Here is an 18,467-nt window from a genome sequence, read left to right as displayed (position 1 = left end):
AATTAGATTATTTGTATTTATAAGAAATGGCAAGTGATGAGGTGTAGTTGCTTTAATTATCATGTAAACCTTATTCAACTTAATTAAAAATTTAAACCTACATCATATTTATGAAGTACTTTTGATATAAAGAGATTAAACTGTTTTGTCTTCCCGTGAATTATAAAATACTCTTTATATATCAATGCTATATATATGCTTATTATTTTATTTATTCAATATTTATTATATTTATTATGTGTTATACAAATATATGTATTATATTTATTAAATTTTTATTTTAAAGTTGAGGAATGTGAAATATAGAAAAAGTGAGTATAAAAGCTTGTCTTTCCATAATAAATAACAACTCAGGGGTAGGGGGAGAGAGGCAAGGTCTTCTCACTGCCACTGACTTAATAAAAATATTTTGGAGAATGACGCTCCTCATATTAACTAATAAAATCCCAAGATTTTTCTAAAGTGTGTGTGTTTCAAGTTATGGACTCTGACTTACTCTTTCAGAAGCTAAAAAAAGTAACTGATGCCAGTATGTGTTTCATGTGTCAGATTTTCTCCATCTTTAACAGCATTGAGCACACATGACATCATATTATTTTGACATGTATGAATTTTAAGACTTTAATTGTAATGATTTTTAAAATAAACAATGAGTAAGAATGCTTACTCGTGACAGAGCCAAATTTCATTTGCTTATGAAATTTATAACTAGATTTATCATATCAGCCCTGGTCTGCTAGTTTGTCTCTAGTGCCAACCAATGTTGAACTCATATAAGCTAATTTTTAATGGAGTTATACCAAAGCATACTGATACACACCAATTATTGATTATGTGTATAATTTAACAATCAGATAAACATTAAAGTGAGATTTTGAATCACTTTCTTCCCAAATATAAGAGCTAGAACCAGGTGTATTTGTCCATTCCCTCCTGGAATTCCACGTTAACAATGGTAGAAGCTGAGGTACCCAACTGAAATGTCTAAATGGAATGAAAGATGAATCAATGTTTGAAACACCAACTAACACAGAGAACATAGGCTACCATATGAGAAAGCATTACAACAACCTAGTTATTGTTTTATTTTTTAATGTTAGGCAAATAAACAAAACATTTTCATGTGTTAGACGAATATTATTTGTTATCTCCAGGTTTTGATCTATTGCTATATGGACAGTGATGATTCTTGGAGTTGATTCTGTGTCCATGTCTTTCATTTGTGTTACAAAAAGAACATTTATATTTTCTTTCTTTGTGCTATAGCAAGAATATTCATATTTTCCATTATACATAAAATTATTTCTAAAATTATTTAAAAATTCCAACACATCAGTAAGGGAATATGTGTATTGTAGTCACTTTCTCACATTTTGAATTATGATGAATAAGTCTAATTACCTAAAGAGTTTGCTTTACTCTTATAGTGCTTTAATATGTCAAGATGCATCTCTCCTCCTCTTTCTAAAACAATATATTTTTATTGATTTTTATAAAGAGAGGGAAAAAAGGGATAGAGAGATAGAAACATCGATGACCCCTAGCCTGTTTGACTCAGGATAGAGCATCAGCCTGCGGATTGAAGAGTCCTGGGTTCAATTCCATTTACCTCAGTTGCATGTGAGAGGCAACCAATTGATGTGTCTCTCTCACATCAATGTTTCTCTATCTCTCTGTCTCTACCCTTCCCTTCCACTCTCTAAAAAGCAATGGAAAAATATCATCTGGTGAGGATTAACACCGCCTCCCTCAAAAAAAAAGAAAAGAAACATCAATGAGAGAGGAAGTTATCAATTGGCATGTACCCTGACAGGGAACTGAACCAGCGACCTCTTGGATACTGGGTGGACCCTCAATCATTAAGCCACACTAGCCGGGATGCATTTCTCTTCTTCAAAACAAACCCAATTTATTTATTGTCCCTTTTAGGATGAAAACTCTTCTCATGGAACATTTTTACTGATATATACTTGGATATTATATAGAACAAATGATTACAGGCTAATTCAGAGCCAAGTTAAAAAACAATTATAGTACTTATTCAACCTTTTCATGGAGGCATTTAATGGAGGCATGTTCCACTTCATTAACACTAGTGCCTTTTCTGTGACATGACCCAGGTGCCATCAAATAGGAAGATGGCCAACAGGCTGCCAGAAAGAGGGAGAAGGAGGGGAGGGTATGGACAAATCATAAAATGGATAATTAACCCTTGAAAGAATCCAAAGTTGACAGCTGTGAATAAATGATAGTACCTTGTTATAGTCAAAGACACTAAACACTTCAAAAGTTCAATAAATAATTTAGGTCCTTTGTTGCATAAAATTTCAGGAATAAACTATTCAAGCAAACTGCAGGCAGTGTTTGATGTATGTAAAATATTCATACCTATTCAATTGTGACTTAATAAGGGCCCACACTTTAATACTGTAATTAGAAAAGAAGCAATTCAACTTCTACACTAAAAAGACTCTACTTCTGCTACCAGACACAGCATGTATTTCTGATTTTCCCACTTTGAGGGAAGTTTTTTTTTTTTTATTTATGTAAATTGTAACATTGGCATTCTGCCCACTAAAAAGTCAAGAGAAAATACAGAAAGAAATGTAACTCATTTGATCAAAATTGCACAGAGGTAGAAGATGACAAAAAATGAAAGTGTGTCATGGTATTTGTACTTTTAAAATTGAGTAGCACAAAATTATACACTGAAACCATTGTATAGTCTATTATTTATATTTTGGATGCATAATACAGTGGCTTATAAAGAATTTTCAAGCTGGGAAACTATTTTCATTTATTTCTCTACATCAATAAAGCTGAAGAAGTTAAGGTACAATAATTTCTGACCACTTTATATTTACTTCCCATATGACTCAGTTATAGCACATTAGAAACATAGAATAAAAATGGGTTTCAAAATTAAATATAATGAAGTAGAATTTAATGGAGTAACTCTACAGTATAAATTATAGAAAGTTAGTAGACATGTGGTAGAGCAATGATTTGAGAATCCTGATAAATTCTGCTCTTCTCCCTCAAGTCTCTTCTGTTGAGATTGTTAGAGGTGTATTCTACTGGGACTTGTCAAAATAACAGAACTCTAATGGTAAATAAATGCCTCCTAAGTTAAAAAATATAAAACAACAATTTACATATAATTAAAATGTAATGTAGCCAAAACCGGTTTGGCTCAGTGGATAGAGCGTCGGCCTGCGGACTGAAAGGTCCTGGGTTTGATTCCGGTCAAGGGCATGTAACTTGGTTGTGGGCAGATCCCCAGTAGGAGGTGTGCAAGAGGCAGCTGATCGATGTTTCTCTCTCATCGATGTTTCTGACTATCTATCCTTCTTCCTTCCTCTCTGTAAAAAAATCAATAAAATATATTTAAAAAAATGTAATGCAAACTGCAGAATAATTTTGTCACATCTTCCCAAATCTCTAACTCTCCTTTCTATCAGAACAACAGCAAACAAACAAACAAACAAACAAACAAACAAACAAACACTGTCACATTTTCATCAGCTGGAAGACCTGATGGAACATTCAATTATGAAGAAAATTCTGGAAGCAAGCACCCATGTATTACTGGATTGTTAGAGGAGGTTGTACACCCTCACAGACTGCCCTGACTCTCATGTGGGATGCAGGAGCATGCAAGAGAATATCTGATACCAGGAGGAGAAGGGTACATATAAATTATATTGTTATTTTATATTTTTTATTGAATTCTTTCACATTTCTCAGTGTCTCTTACATATTCAATCCAGTCTTAGGCAGCTCAGAAGAAAGAGCATTATTGTCCATCAAAGTTATATAAAATATAAGATATGAGCCTATTCAAAAAAAAAAAAAAAAGAAAGAAAGCAGAAGAAAATATTCTCCACTATTTTGTTGTTGTTGTTGTTGTTGTTGTTGTTGTTGTTGTTGTTGTTAATCCTCACCCGAGCGTATTTTTTCCATTGATTTTTAGAGAGAGTGGAAGGGAGAGGAAGAGACACAGAGAGAGAAAGATTGATGTGGGGATGGAGCCTGCAATCTAGGTACATGCCCTTGATCAGAATTGAACTCTCAACTCTTCAGCCTGTGGGCTGACACTCTAACCACTGAAATAAATGGGCTAGGGCAATATTCTCCACTATTAATGAACAGATTGAAGAATAGTATTTTAAGGAGATGAGATGTTAGATTCCACAGGGAGGTTCCATATACTAATAGGCGTCGGGAAAGCTGAAAACTCCCTATTTGTGAATCTAGATAGAAAACTGCTGCCCAAGATCCACACATCCCAACGTGGGCATTAGCAGCCAACTAGACATGGCAGGGTGATGTGTTAAGTGGTGCTGGTCCTGGTGGTGCTGAGGCAGAAGGGGAACAGAGAATAGGTGTGATTTTACCTGCACTGACCTCAGCAGCATTTGGATGCCCAATGGGAACAAGGGATAGCACTGTGCAGTTAACTAGGCCCAGAGAATATAGCACAACAGAATAGAAACTAATCACATAAGCCTGTCTCCCAGCTGCCTTAAATCCAGTTGTCATATGGAATAAAAATAAATAGAGTAATTCTGTAAGACTGGGCATTTACACTAAATTAGTCTGAAATGGAAAAGGGGAAGAGGAATATACTTGTTAAGTTTAACCTCTGTTCTGTTCAGTCCTTGACCTAATCCTCCCTCACTGCTCCCCAGAATAAGTAACCTGGTAAAGCAGTGCATCATAGTGAATAAATAGTGGGCTCTGGGATTCCAACTAAACATGAAATATTAACCATGTATATTTATCTTTTTCCTCCTAAGATGTTCCTAAAACAACACTATAGAATTTAAAAGATATAAAACTACAAGTTTACTATAAATAAAATGGGAGAGGTGACTTCTTTGGACAGCCGATGATAACTACATTTATGGAAGATAGAAAGAGACAGAAGGTAGTTAAACAACAGGCAGAGCATAAGAGAGATAAACTATAGTTTTATATTTGTTTTTTAAATACTCAATAAGATTCGTGAATTGCAAATACCAGGCATTTAGAAGTTTGGGCTGAACTGCCCCACCCACAGGCATAAGACTAGTAGTTTATTATCTACAGAAATTGAACAATCTATGCTTCTCTTTCAGCCACATCAGATATGGCAGATGGAAGGTGTGAGTTATTATGGAATTGAAAACAGGAGATTAATAAAGTTTTACACACCGAACAAACAAAAAAAAAGGTTTTTCCCTTCCAATGCTCAGGATGTTTCTAGACAGGCACCAATACCTAAGGGAGAATATAAAGTTATTCTTCAGCAAAACTGAGATAACCCAAAAAAGTTTTCTAGATATAGGCAATTAAGGATCCTGTAAAATATCTATACATATAAAGAGCCAGGGCTGTAACATCCAAAATGACCCAAAGCTCGATGGAACACCAGGCTATGTGCACAGCAGAAGGTGAGCAAGCTGAATTGCTGACCTCTCAGAGAGAGAGAGAGGTGGGCCTGATCAGTAGCAGCAGTGGCTGCTGGTGAGGCCCAGAGAGAGAAGCAGGCTGATCAGCCCCACCTCTATGATCAGGCCAGGAGATAGGCCCGGAGATGCTGACTGGCATAGAAACCAACCAATCAGAACCAAATATGAGTGAATTGCAAAGGCAGAACCTAAGGTGGGGGCTGAGGAGGGGTTTTAAGGGCAATAGCTGTTTGGTGTAAGGTGTAAGAAAGTGATTTAATTTTTTAATGACCAGTTTGGCAGTATAGTGCATATGGCTGGCTATCAGTCCAGATATAGGGATTATGTGCTTTTCTCTGCCAAGAACATCTCCTCCTGCCGAAACCGGTTTGGCTCAGTGGATAGAGCGTCGGCCTGCGGACTCAAGGGTCCCAGGTTCGATTCCGGTCAAGGGCATGTACCTTGGTTGCGGGCACATCCCCAGTGGGAGGTGTGCAGGAGGCAGCTGATCGATGTTTCTCTCTCATCGATGTTTCTAGCTCTCTATCCCTCTCCCTTCCTCTCTGTAAAATATCAATAAAATATATTTAAAAAAAAAAAAAAAGAACATCTCCTCCTTCTGAAAAAGGCTCCCCCCGCCCAATTTAAGCATTCCTATCCTATATAATCTATCTGTACTAATAAAAGGGTAATATGTTAATTAGATCAGGTCAACCAGCCATCTTCCAGAAGTCTGACTTCCTTCCAGACAAAGCCATGGTGGTGGGGGCTGAGGCCGAGGCAGTTAGGGGTGATCAGGCTGGCAGGAGAGGGCAGTTGGGGGCAAGATCAGGCCTGCAGGGGAGGGCAGTGGGGGGCGAGATCAGGCTAGCAGAGGAGGGCAGTTGGGGGCGAAATCAGGCCTGCAGGGGAGGGTAGTTAGGGGCGATCAGGCAGGCAGGGGGGCAAGGTAAGGGTGATCAGGCCGGCAGTGGGGCAAGGTAGGGGCGATCAGGCCAGCAGGCAGAGGGGTTAGGGGCGATCTGGCAGGCAGGCAAGTGATTAGGAGCCAGTCATCCTGGATTGCAAACGGAATATCTGACTGCCAGCAGTCAGACATCCCCTGAGGTGTCCCAGATTTGAGAGGGTGCAGGCCGGGTTGAGGAACCCCCCTCTGTGCATGAATTTCATGCACCGGGCCTCTAGTAACTCTATAACTAAGCAGGTTTTGTCAAAATCTATCAATTCACCAGCCTAGCAACATAGCATCCACTGAACTTTTCTATTCTTAAATGGGAATCTAAGGCTCACAAAACATTTGTGGAATGCTTTTCATACTATACATATTTTTTTAAATAGGCAAATATAAAATGACATAATGCAGGAAACAAAAAATTAAAGAGAAAAAAATGAAATGATTAAGTTTTTTGTAAAAGATTTGGTACTTATAAAAGAGTAGGAAGTAATGGAGATCAATCTGATATCAGGTGATAACTATGGGAAGTGAAAATGTGATAGGTAAAATAAAGCAAACCACTAAAATGATAAAACATCACTATTAAGAAATCTTTCAAAGTGTACAAACAAATGATTAAAATATAAAAAAAAATAATATAGAAAATTAAGTAAAAGCAAGTAGTATGTCCCTGGCTGGTGTGGCTCAGTTGGGCATTGTCCTGTACACCAAAAGGTTGCTGGTTCGATTGCCCAGGTTGTGGTCTCAATATTGGGTCGGGATCCTGCAGGAGGCAGCCAATCTATGCTTCCATCTCACTTCGATGTTTCTCCCTCTCTCCCCCTTTTCCTTCTTCTCTCTCTCAGAATCAATAAAATATTTTTTAAAACGCATGAATGTAAGAATTCTATTAATGGAATAGCAGAAGTTTTAGAAATTATAGATGGAAAGAATCAAAAGGAAAACTCAATCAAGGAAATAACAAAAGAAGGTGCCTCAGTCAAATTAACTCAAAAAAATAGAAACTTACTTGTATTACAAGTAAGAAAGCTTTCAATACAGAAAAGGGACTAGTTTGATTAAAATTCTAATTTATTGGAAACAGCCCACCTTATTTTTATAATGGAGTTTACCCATTCAAATCTCTAGCACTACCATATAGCAGATCTTCTTTTTAATATTTTTTATTAATTTCAAAGAGGAAAGGAGAAATAGAAACACCAATGATGAGTGAGAATCATTGATCGGCTGCCTCCTGCACACCCCATACTGGGATTAAGCTCACAACTGGGGCATGTGCCTTAACCAGGAATCGAACTGTGACCTCCTAGTTCATAGGTCGATGCTCAACCACTGAGCCACGCGGCCAGGCTCAGCTTACATAATTTTTAAGATTAATATTTAAAATTACATTTTAAATCAATTTTTCAACTAAGCATTTTAAATTAGAAAGTCAATATCAATCTATTTTTAAGTAAATTAACTTAAATATTAGATATTCTAAAAAAGAACACAGTATTTGTTACAGTAATTATCGCTATTGATTTATCATTTTGATATTGAAAATTGATTTTTCTATTCTAAAATATTTACATAACAAAAAAAACAAGTATGTTATAATAAGAATCATTTTGAGTGAATCCCTGAAGGCAGCCAGCCATGATATGTTTATGGTTATCAAAGTAATTTTCTTCCACTTTTATTGATGTATAGTGTATATAAAGACAACTATACAAAGCCTAAATGCATAGTTCAATGACTTCTCACAAAATTTGTAAGACCAAATAACCAGCACACAGGACAAAAAATAGTATTATCAGCACTGCGGAAGATGCTTTATACCCTTCCAAGTCAATATCCCACAAAGGAAACCATTATCTTGACTTCTGTCATCATAGATTATTTGTTTATGGTTTTGAACTTCAGATCAATGTAAACACGCAATATGAAATTACTTTCTGTTAGCTTAGGTTTCATATTGACCAGAGAATTTGCCTAAGATTCAGAACTAGCAATTCTTGCCTCCAATACTGATTGAATCCACTGAGCCCTGGTGACAGATGTAATAACATAAATTCCATAACTTTAAAACATTGGTTAGCTTTGCTTTCAAAGCTCACATGCCAAACTTATAAATTATATCCATTACCAAATGCTTTTCTACTCTAAGAAGTATGCAATCCTCAGATTAGCTTATAAATGAAATTGTATGTGGTATCAGTTGCTCATGCATTTTTAACTCCTTTTAATACATCTAAATAGGGTACTGACCTTTGTTTAGCTTAACTTGCTTGTACAATGTGCCACATATATTTTATTATTTTTCAGTATATAACTTTTAAATTTTATTAAATATGAAAGCAGTACTATTATATTTTATAGTATATTTTAGGTTGCATATTATGTATGCAAAAAAGTTCAGTGATAGGAATTTTAGAGAAAATAATAACATACCTTCTATGATGGTTAATTTTAAGTGTTATATATCATTTGCACATGTCCTAATATTTTGCTGAAATAGAATCTATATAAAACTGTAATTTATTCAGTGGGAAAAGAAAATTATAATATAAAATATATTTTTTATATATTGCTTGACTTAACTAACATTGGGCAAACATAGTGCTTTTCTAAAGTTCATTATCCAAAGCTACAGTACAAAGTAAAAGGTTACTATAGTTTTGAAAATATTTTTATGAGATTAATGTTTGATTTGATAGACTTAGCAGATTGTACTCCCCAATGGGGATGGGCCTCATCCAATTCATTGAAGGTCTGAGTAGAGGAAAAGCAGAGTAGGGAAACGTTCACTTTCTCTAATCGTTTTCATGCTGAAACATTGAGTTTCTCCTGCCTTTACACTCCGAATTGTGTCTGAAATTATACATCAGCTATTCTGGTTCTCAGGCTTTCAGATTCAGATTGAAACTATACCATTGGCTCTCCTGGGTGTCTACCTTGCCAACTGCAGACCTTAAGGCTTTTCAGCCTCCATAACCATGTGAGCCAATTCTTTATAATAAAACTCTTTTTATATACTTTTTATTTTCTTGAAGATACATCATTATTTAATAAGGAATATAGTACTTTCTGGAGAGGGCATCTCAGAAATATTTTTAGTATTTCTATATGATAGAAAAACAATAAGTACATAATTTAGAGATTGGCCAAAAGACCATGGAATAGAAGTGATCCTTGATGGAGGATAACTGTCTTATTGTTGTACAGGGATATGTTTACCTTTCCTATGTGCTCCTAAGTAAGAAAATAATATACAAAAGATATCTTCAATGAGATTTTTAAAACTTACAAGTCTGTTTTAAATTACTCAAATTTAATAATGATAACAGAAACACTTTCATGTTAAGTACACTATAGGATATATTTTTAAAGCTAATAAATTTGGACCTTAAAGTTAACTAATTTTTCCCATCATAGAAGTGTCAAAATTAACATTTTTATATTAAATAAGCTTAAGTAAATAATTTTAATTGATTCTTGCTTATTTTCATTTATTTTGAACAACAGCCATAGTTAGCTTAGTTTACTTGTCATAGGCTGATAAATAAAAGGCTAATATGCAAATTGTCCCCTTGGGAGTTCGACTGACCGGGAGTTCTACTGCTGGCTATGATGGACGCTGACCACCAGGGGATGGTGCAGAATGAAGGAAGGCCCCAGCCAGCAGCTGGATAGCCCTGATAGGCCCTGATTGCCGGCCAGGCCTAGGGCCCCTACCTGTGAATGAATTTTGTGCACCAGGCCTCTAGTATTAGAAATAACCATTTAAAATTATGTTATTGAATCCTCATTTTCTAAAGAATAAAATTGAAATTGAACTTCCTAAGTATCAATTATATGGCTAATCATAACCTTGTCAATGTGCTCATATCTCCAGTGTCATTTCCTTCATCTCTTTGTCCATTGACCCTGACATATCTGATTGACCTACATGAACCATGTTATCTCATGTTCATTCTGGTTCCCTTTGTTTTAATTCCTTTACTCCCTCTAAATCAAGCATGTCAAACTCAAAGGCTAACACAGGCCAAAGAAACGAGGCATATGGACTATGGGCCACGAATTTGACATGCTTGCTCAAAATTAACATCCGTTATCTCTAGAAGAATGTGGCCATGCAATAATTGTCAAGTATTTTGATTCATTAAGAAAAATCTAGAAGTCCTATTGTTTTGAAATCTCCTGAGTTTTAAATGTTTCCTTCCTTTCTTCTTTTCTTCCTTCCTCCCTTCCTTCCTTTCTTCCTTCCTTCCTTCCTTCCTTCCTTCCTTCCTTCCATGTCTGTGAGAGTCAAGTCAAATTGGTACATAAAATTAACCATCACAGAAGGTATGTTGTTATTCTAAAATTCCCATCACTCAAATTTCCTGTTTGCATGCCTAATATACAAACTAAAATATATGTGGCACATTTTAACAAGCAATTTAAGCTTAAAAAAGGTTCATCACCCTTTCCAAAAATGTTATAATATTTTTTGGGATTCTTTTAGACTTAAGAGATTACATAGGCTTAAATTTAACATTGAAAAATTGCTAGTATAAAATGTTCTGGCCTGGATACAAAAGCAAAGTTACTCCCTTAATGTATGAAATATTTCTCTCTCAAGAGTAGTGTGGATGCTCTATTATAATTCTGTCTGCTTCCCAAATAATTAGTACTTTAATAGACAAAATGAAATCTTCCTGTACTTATTTTTTGTTTCAACATTTTAGCAACTGATGATGTGCACTCATAATCATAATGAAGCTTTATATTGCTGTTTCTAATTTCTCAGGAAATTTAAATTACAATAGAAAGATAAATTTCATTTACAAATATTAGTTATCTTCATAAGGAAATATAAAAAATCATTTTTAGTAAATACCTATAGATCATTCCTTTGTAAACAAATATAGGTGTTTTATTTCACAAATGAATCCTTTATCCAAATTACCAATTAATTAATCAAAATTTATTAAAAATGGCTTCACCATGGTAAATCTAATAGTATTATCTAAGTCTCCATTTATATTATGTTTCAAAACAAAAGAGACTTTATGCAGTAATCTAAAGACTTATTTAAAAAGTGAGGTGAAACATAAATATTGATTTATACTTATAGAAGGAAACATTCACTGAATCATAGAGGATTTATTTGTCCACTAAATAATTTTTAAAAATATATTTTTTGGAATTTTATTTTTCTCAAGTAGTGTTCATATATATATTCATTTTTATTTGTGCTTTCTTTGGCAACTGAAATAAGAACCTTTGTCTAATTAGACATAAATCAGACTCCATTGGCTCAACTCCACAAACTGCAAACCTAAAATCATTACTTGGTCCTGAGTCTCTGCCAAAGATGTTGGTGTCAGTGTAGATTTATGTTGAGGTCGTCAAGAGAACTACTAAATTTTCCAGAACATATAATGTCCTAATAGTGCGAGAGTCCAGGAAGATTAGAAATATGGCAGAAAGGTTTTTACAGACAGGGTGCCCTTTACAGGAAGGTGCATCCAGGATAGGCCCAAAGCTTTTGAGCCTCGAGTCACACTCATGGCTTTCATTATCATGATGACTACAGAGTCTGTTATAGGAAGTTTAATAAAATGTAGGATTTTAAAACTTAAGTGTCTAACTTTTTAAATGGGAGATGCTTTTCTGCTTTTTTTCATCTAAGTCAGTCTTAAAAAGTAGTTTTTAGTTACTAATGAGATCTACAGAAATTCTTTTGGGTTTAATTATTTACATTGGTTTTATGTAAATTTCTATTATATTCCCCTATCTAGTCTTTCTCTCCATTATTTCCCCAAACCACTTCAGATGGGGCAACTGCAATTAGAAATGATGAGCCCAGGTGGCCTGGCTCAGTGGTTGAGTGTTTACCTGTGAAACAGAAGGTCACAGTTCAATTCCCAATCAGGGCTTTTCGGGCTCAATCCCCAGTGTGGGGTGTGCAGGAGACAGCCTATCAGTCATTCTCTCTCATCATTGATGTTTCTATCTCTCTCTCCCTCTCCATTCCCTTGATTTCTGAACTAATAAAATATATTTTTAAAGAAATGATGTGATGAAAATAAAACATTTTGCTTTTACCTCTGAAATGGATAGCTCTCAAACAAGAAAAGACTGGTCAAAAGGAAGATTATTGTATCACTTTTATTTTTGGCCTTCAATGAAACTCACCATGACAGAGGCCATTGATAATCCAAAAGGGGTCAGTGCACTTAATATATAACAAAAGTTATGACCTCTACATGTGTTAAATGGTTATTAGTCAATAGATTTTATAGATCTATAAACCATTTGTATCTGGAGAAAGAGGGAGAAGGAAGTATCTACAACCATTACAAAACTGAATAAACATCATGAAAGGATAATATTACTTTGAGGGAAATGAATTAAAATCTATAATAATAAAAGCATAATATGCTAATTAGACTGGACAGGCAGATGACCTTCCCGATGAAGCCAGAGCTGGGAGGGCCAAGGCAAGCCGTTGCGGCTGCGAGGGCCAAGCCCCTTGCAAGAATTTCTTGCATTGGGCCTCTAGTAATTACATAAGGATGAAAAATATGAACCTTTTTTCAGTAAGCAACAGAATTATTAAAAATCATTCAGGAATTTATGATAAAATGATTTGTAAGGTTAAGATATAAGTGCACTCTCAAAAATATAGTAAAGCGTTAATTGACCCTTTTTCAAGAATATTTTATAATATGCTAGATTTTCTCAATTCTATTCTATCTAAAATATAGATCAGAGTGTTTAGCAGCCCATGATGATACTATTTTTTCCTCTCTTGATGTTTTTGACGTCTTTTCATGTGGTACTCTAAGACAGTGAAGGCAAAGAACAATATGAATCTAAAATTATTTTAAACATTATTGATCTCTGAGTGAACTGCTTTATATCAAATTACATGTCTTATTTTCAAAAATACTTTTGTGCGTGAAACATTAGCCTGATTTTCCCCTTTCCTGGAATCTATTTTGAACTTAATTTGAATGCAAATCATTTGGTTTCCAAAGTTCTAATGCAAATTCATTTATCTCCTCCTCCTCAGTTTGAATCCTTCTCTGCTTGACTTCTAACTCTACATTTGGCACCAGACCCTGACCCTGCACCTTTCATCTTCTACTCTACCAAATATATTTGAGATGTCTGCACAAGGATGTTCCAAATCACTCTAACTCACCACCAGCTATATTGGACTTATCCTGTGAAATATAGGAGCTGGTTTGCTAACTAGGGCTGACCACCTAATCCATTTACTGCCTAGTTTGTATGGCCTCTGAGCTAAACATATTCCTTTTCATATTTAAATGGTTGAGGAAAAAAGTAAAGAAGAAGAATATTTCATGGCACTTTCAAGAAAATTATATAAAATCCAAATGTTAGGGTCTGTAAATAGCAACCGTATTAGATACTAGAGGCCCAGTGCATGAATTCATGCACATTGAAAAGAAATTAATTAGAAGAAATACTTTAATATCACTATTCACCCTTTCTCTATAATAGAAGTGTCAACCAAATTCATGATCGACAATGACAGATTGAAACACATGCATGTGATTGGCATCAGAGAGAGCTATATATGTATCATGCACAGGCAAGTCAATGTAGCCTTTTATAGATACAGAATAAACTTGCTTAATTAGACCTGCTTTCTGATTTAGCTAAATTTTTTCAAGCCCAGTGAAACACACCAACTTCTCTTTCAGGTAATTGTCAGCAACACAGCAGTCAATATCAACACAAAGCAGATTATTATTATAGATCATGCAGGGAGAATAAAGGGTAAAATATTTAACTGCAGCAGTGTTTGACTATATTCTGTGCAGTTGAGAAAACCTGAAGTCATTTTCAAGGTCCACCATTTCTTACTTCTTTTCAGTCGGGTCAAGTTTCTGAGCTTCCTAAATCTTCGTTTAGTGGCTAATGAAAAGAAAATAGGATCCACCGAGTCTCCTATCTACCTATTCCAGGACTTCTGTGAGGATCAAATGAGATGAGGCACAGGAAAACACTTCACGGACATTTGGTTAAAGTGTAAATGTCTGTACCTGGCTATAAAGCAAGTCGTGTTTCTGGGCTGAAGAAAATGCAAGGAAGCTAGTTGCTAGGGAGAGGAAGCCAGATGTTGGTATGTGATGTCATTACCCGGTGCCCACAGCCACTTTTTCCAGGCTGCGCTGGGCTGTGGGCCACATTTTGCACTATGGGTTCTCCGCAGTGTCAGCTGGGATTTGGTGAGCTATCACTCTGTGGTGGTGGCGGGCAGGGCCTGTGTCCCACTTGGGAGAAGCCAAGTGTTCCTTTGTGGGCACCAGGTCCTCAGTGTCATTTGTTTGTACATGGCCAGTGTGTGTCATGGCAGCTCCTGCGTTGAGCGTCTTTCCCCTGGTGGTCAGTGTATGTCATAGCGACCAGTCGGTTGGTCAGACACTTAGCATATTAGCCTTTTATATATATATAGATAGATTATACATGGTGATGTGTTTAAATATTGCCTTTGACTTATTTAGCACTATAAAGACACCTCATGTCCAGGAAAGCCTAAATATTTGCTGTCTGGTCTTTTCCAGATATGTTTAGTAACCGCTGATGTAGATTATAAGTGCATAATGATTTCCCTGCATTATTCATGATTGTCCCTTGAGTATAATCAACAGAGAATCACAGTACACTGAACAGAGGCATTGTACTTACCTGTTCTCAAAATTATTTGTTCAAAGAAAAGGTAGCTACATCAAATCTTACTTTCTGTCTAATTTCTCTATTTTATATTATGAACAATTTAAACTATAATCTAACATAATAAAATCTGTCTCTTTTTAAAATTTCAATTCTTGCACAAGTGTTGTTATTGCTATCTCTGCGTATTGTCTCACAGTTTCCTTTCAATTTCCATTGGCCTTACTTTAGCCAGGCCTTTATTGTATCCCATCTGTAATGTAATCAATAAATGCCACTGCATTCATTTGCTACCACCATCAAGCTACCTTTCATACTGCTTTTCTATGATATTCTATTGCTAATTACTACACAATTCCCTGCACTCAAAAAGCATAAGGTAGAAGAGAAGAAGAAGAGGTAGATAAAGGAGGAAGAAAAGGGGTTAGACATAGAAGTCTGTTACTTATTGAACCCTTACGGGATCCTAGTCATTTTCTCTATTCTTTCCAAAGATACTACCTGACAAATACTCAACCCCATATTTTTTAGGTAAAAAAACAACAACAACACACAACAATTGTTGATCAGGAAAATTATCATTTGCCAAATATTGCATATCATATAAACAGATGTGTTCACAATTCATAACTAATCCTCCCTCGTTCCAAAACCTTTACTTATTTTTAGTTTCTAAACAGATACTGATGGAAACTCATCCATTATATGTGAAATATACCAATTACTGGAAGAATCACTGACAGTAGGTGCAGGTTGATGACTGACAGGTGCCAAAGAATCAGCAGCAAATATCCTGAGGGACAATGAGACCTGGTATCTCGGAGAAGTGGACTGGAATGTGCTTTGCTCAACCTGAAGTCACTCAAATCTAAGGTCACAGCCACTACCTGCAAAGGTTATCCTTGTGTATTCAAGAACAAGTGAGAGAAAGGAAAACATGATTACACAGGCACAGGAAAGCCTGGGAGGAGGTAAAGCCTGTGACAAACATATAGTATACTATCTATTATTACAAACAAAAATGACAAATTAGTGGACAGAGCAAACAGATATATTTTTAATAATCATAACAATTCCTTCCCTGATTTTTTATATGTTCCAACTTATATTACATGCTGTTCATGTCTCACGAAATATGATTAGTAGCTACTAAATTATAGTTCATTTGCTCATTTGGCCAACTTTTTAAATATCACTGCACACTTTTCAACATCTATAATATACTGGTACTTAATTAACTGTTCTATATGGTAGCCCTGAGTTCTTCATATAATGATTTTGTTAGTTTTGAAATGTTAAAGACTATTTTTGTATGATAAGGAAAATAACTGTTAAGGATATGGTAACCTTAGAATTCTATGTGTGTGAAAATAACAAATAGATTGTGATACAATTATATATTATGTGATACATAATATATAATTTATAAGCTACATATATACATATATACAATATCATTTAATCTGCAAATTTAATTTTTCTATCAAATTCCTTATACTCAATTTTTCTTCTCAAATAAAATCTAATGCAATGAGCACCATTGTAAGTTAACTCAGTCTAGATTGCGATTTGGTAGATTTCAGTTTTATATCAATAAATTTAATAAATGTATGTCAATAGTGTGGTGAAGGCCTGAGTAGGGGCCAGTGGGTACAAGGTGAAGGGAGTCAACAGAGGGAAAAAAAGGAGATTTGTAATACTTTCAACAATAAAGATAAACTTAAAAACTGCATGTCATAAAACTATTTTATTTCAATAATGTGGACAACTTTGTTTCTCTTAAATATTCTTACTTTTGCCCCAAACAAAGTAATAATAGGTGAAATAACAATTTCCCTCAATGTCCTGGGTAAGCATTGGACTAAAATATAAGTTGTTTCATTGAGTCCTTTGCAGTAGTCATTTGCCTAAGTTCATGTCTAGTTTGATTATGGTGAGGTTGAAAAAAATAATTGACCCTGTCTCTGTGAGACATTTTTGATGGTAAACACTTACATTGATATAACTATTCCAACATTTAGAGGGGAGCAAGAATTTTAAAGTCAAGTCTATGTGTACACTATGTAACTTGACTTAAAAAGATATGAAAGTTAAAACCCAGCTATTATCAAATATTAGCACATAAAATTTTATATAGCATCTTGATTAATGTACAAAAATAATGTTTTATAAATACTGTATAATCTCACTTACATGTTGAATCTAAAATGTTGAACTCATGGAACCAGAAAATGGAATGGTGGTTGCCAGTAGCTGAAGTTTGGGAGAAATGGGAATAGGTTGGTCAAAGCACAGCCATTTAGTTAGATTATATATAAGTTCTGAGGATCTAATGTACAATCTGTTGATTATAGTTAACTAGAGGCCTGGAGCATAAAATTTGTGCACTGGGGGCGGGGATTCCTTCAGCCCAACCTGCACCCTCTCCAATCCAGGAGCCCTCAGGGGATGTCCTACTGATGGCTTAGCCACAGCCTAAGCTACAGTCTGGCCTCCCTCAGCAGGAGGCAACCAGTATCACCCCGCTGCTGCTGCCACTGCCAGCTGCTGCATCTGCCAAGGTGTTTTCATCAACATGGACTCCAGTCCCTTCACCATGAAAAAATGACAACTTTCTTTAGGCATTTTCAAGATGTCTCTTTCATAGGATATGACATTTCTTTCTTACTTTCTTTCATCCTCACCTGAGGATATTTTTCCATTGATTTTTAGAGTGTGTGGGAGAGGGAAATACAGAGAGAAACATCAATGTGAGAGGCACACTTCAATTAGTTGCCTCCTGCATAAGCCCTGACCTGGGCCCCTGCCAGGGAGAAGCCTGAAACCTGGGTACATGCCCTTGACCAGAATCGAACCTGGACCCTGCGATCAGCAGGCTGAGGCTCTATCTACTGAGCTAAACTGGCTAGGGCAGGATATGACATTTCTTAGCCCCTCCAGCAGTGGACCTTCATTTTTTCCTCTAGTGTGAGGCAGAAAAACCATAGATCACCTTCTTGGATTCTTATTACCCAAGTTACCAAGAACACTGCGAGTGGTGTACTGTGAACTTAGCCAATGAGCGGTCAGAAAAGGTTTTTACTCTGCAGCTCACGCGCAGATGCAGGACAGCTGGCATGCCCCAGCTGGCAAGCCCTGTATTCTGCGGGCAGGCCCTGCTCTCTGCTCTCTGTGGGCCTGCCTGCTCACCGCTGCCACACCCATCAGGCAGGTCCTGCTCCCTATGGGCCTGCTCCGCCCTGCTCTCTGCAGACCCTGCTCCACCCTGCTCTCTATGGTCCTGCACCATCCGTGGCTTGCCTCACCGTGTAGCAGTCCCCTCCCGCCCACCTGCAAGTGCAGCCTCCTCCTGAGCGGTCGTGACTGTTACGGCGTCCTGGCAAATTTGCATACTACCTCTTTAT

Source organism: Plecotus auritus (assembly GCF_963455305.1).
Source record: "Plecotus auritus genome assembly, chromosome: 6".
Classification (NCBI taxonomy): Eukaryota; Metazoa; Chordata; class Mammalia; order Chiroptera; family Vespertilionidae; genus Plecotus; species Plecotus auritus.
Note: the sequence above shows the minus strand (reverse complement) of the source record.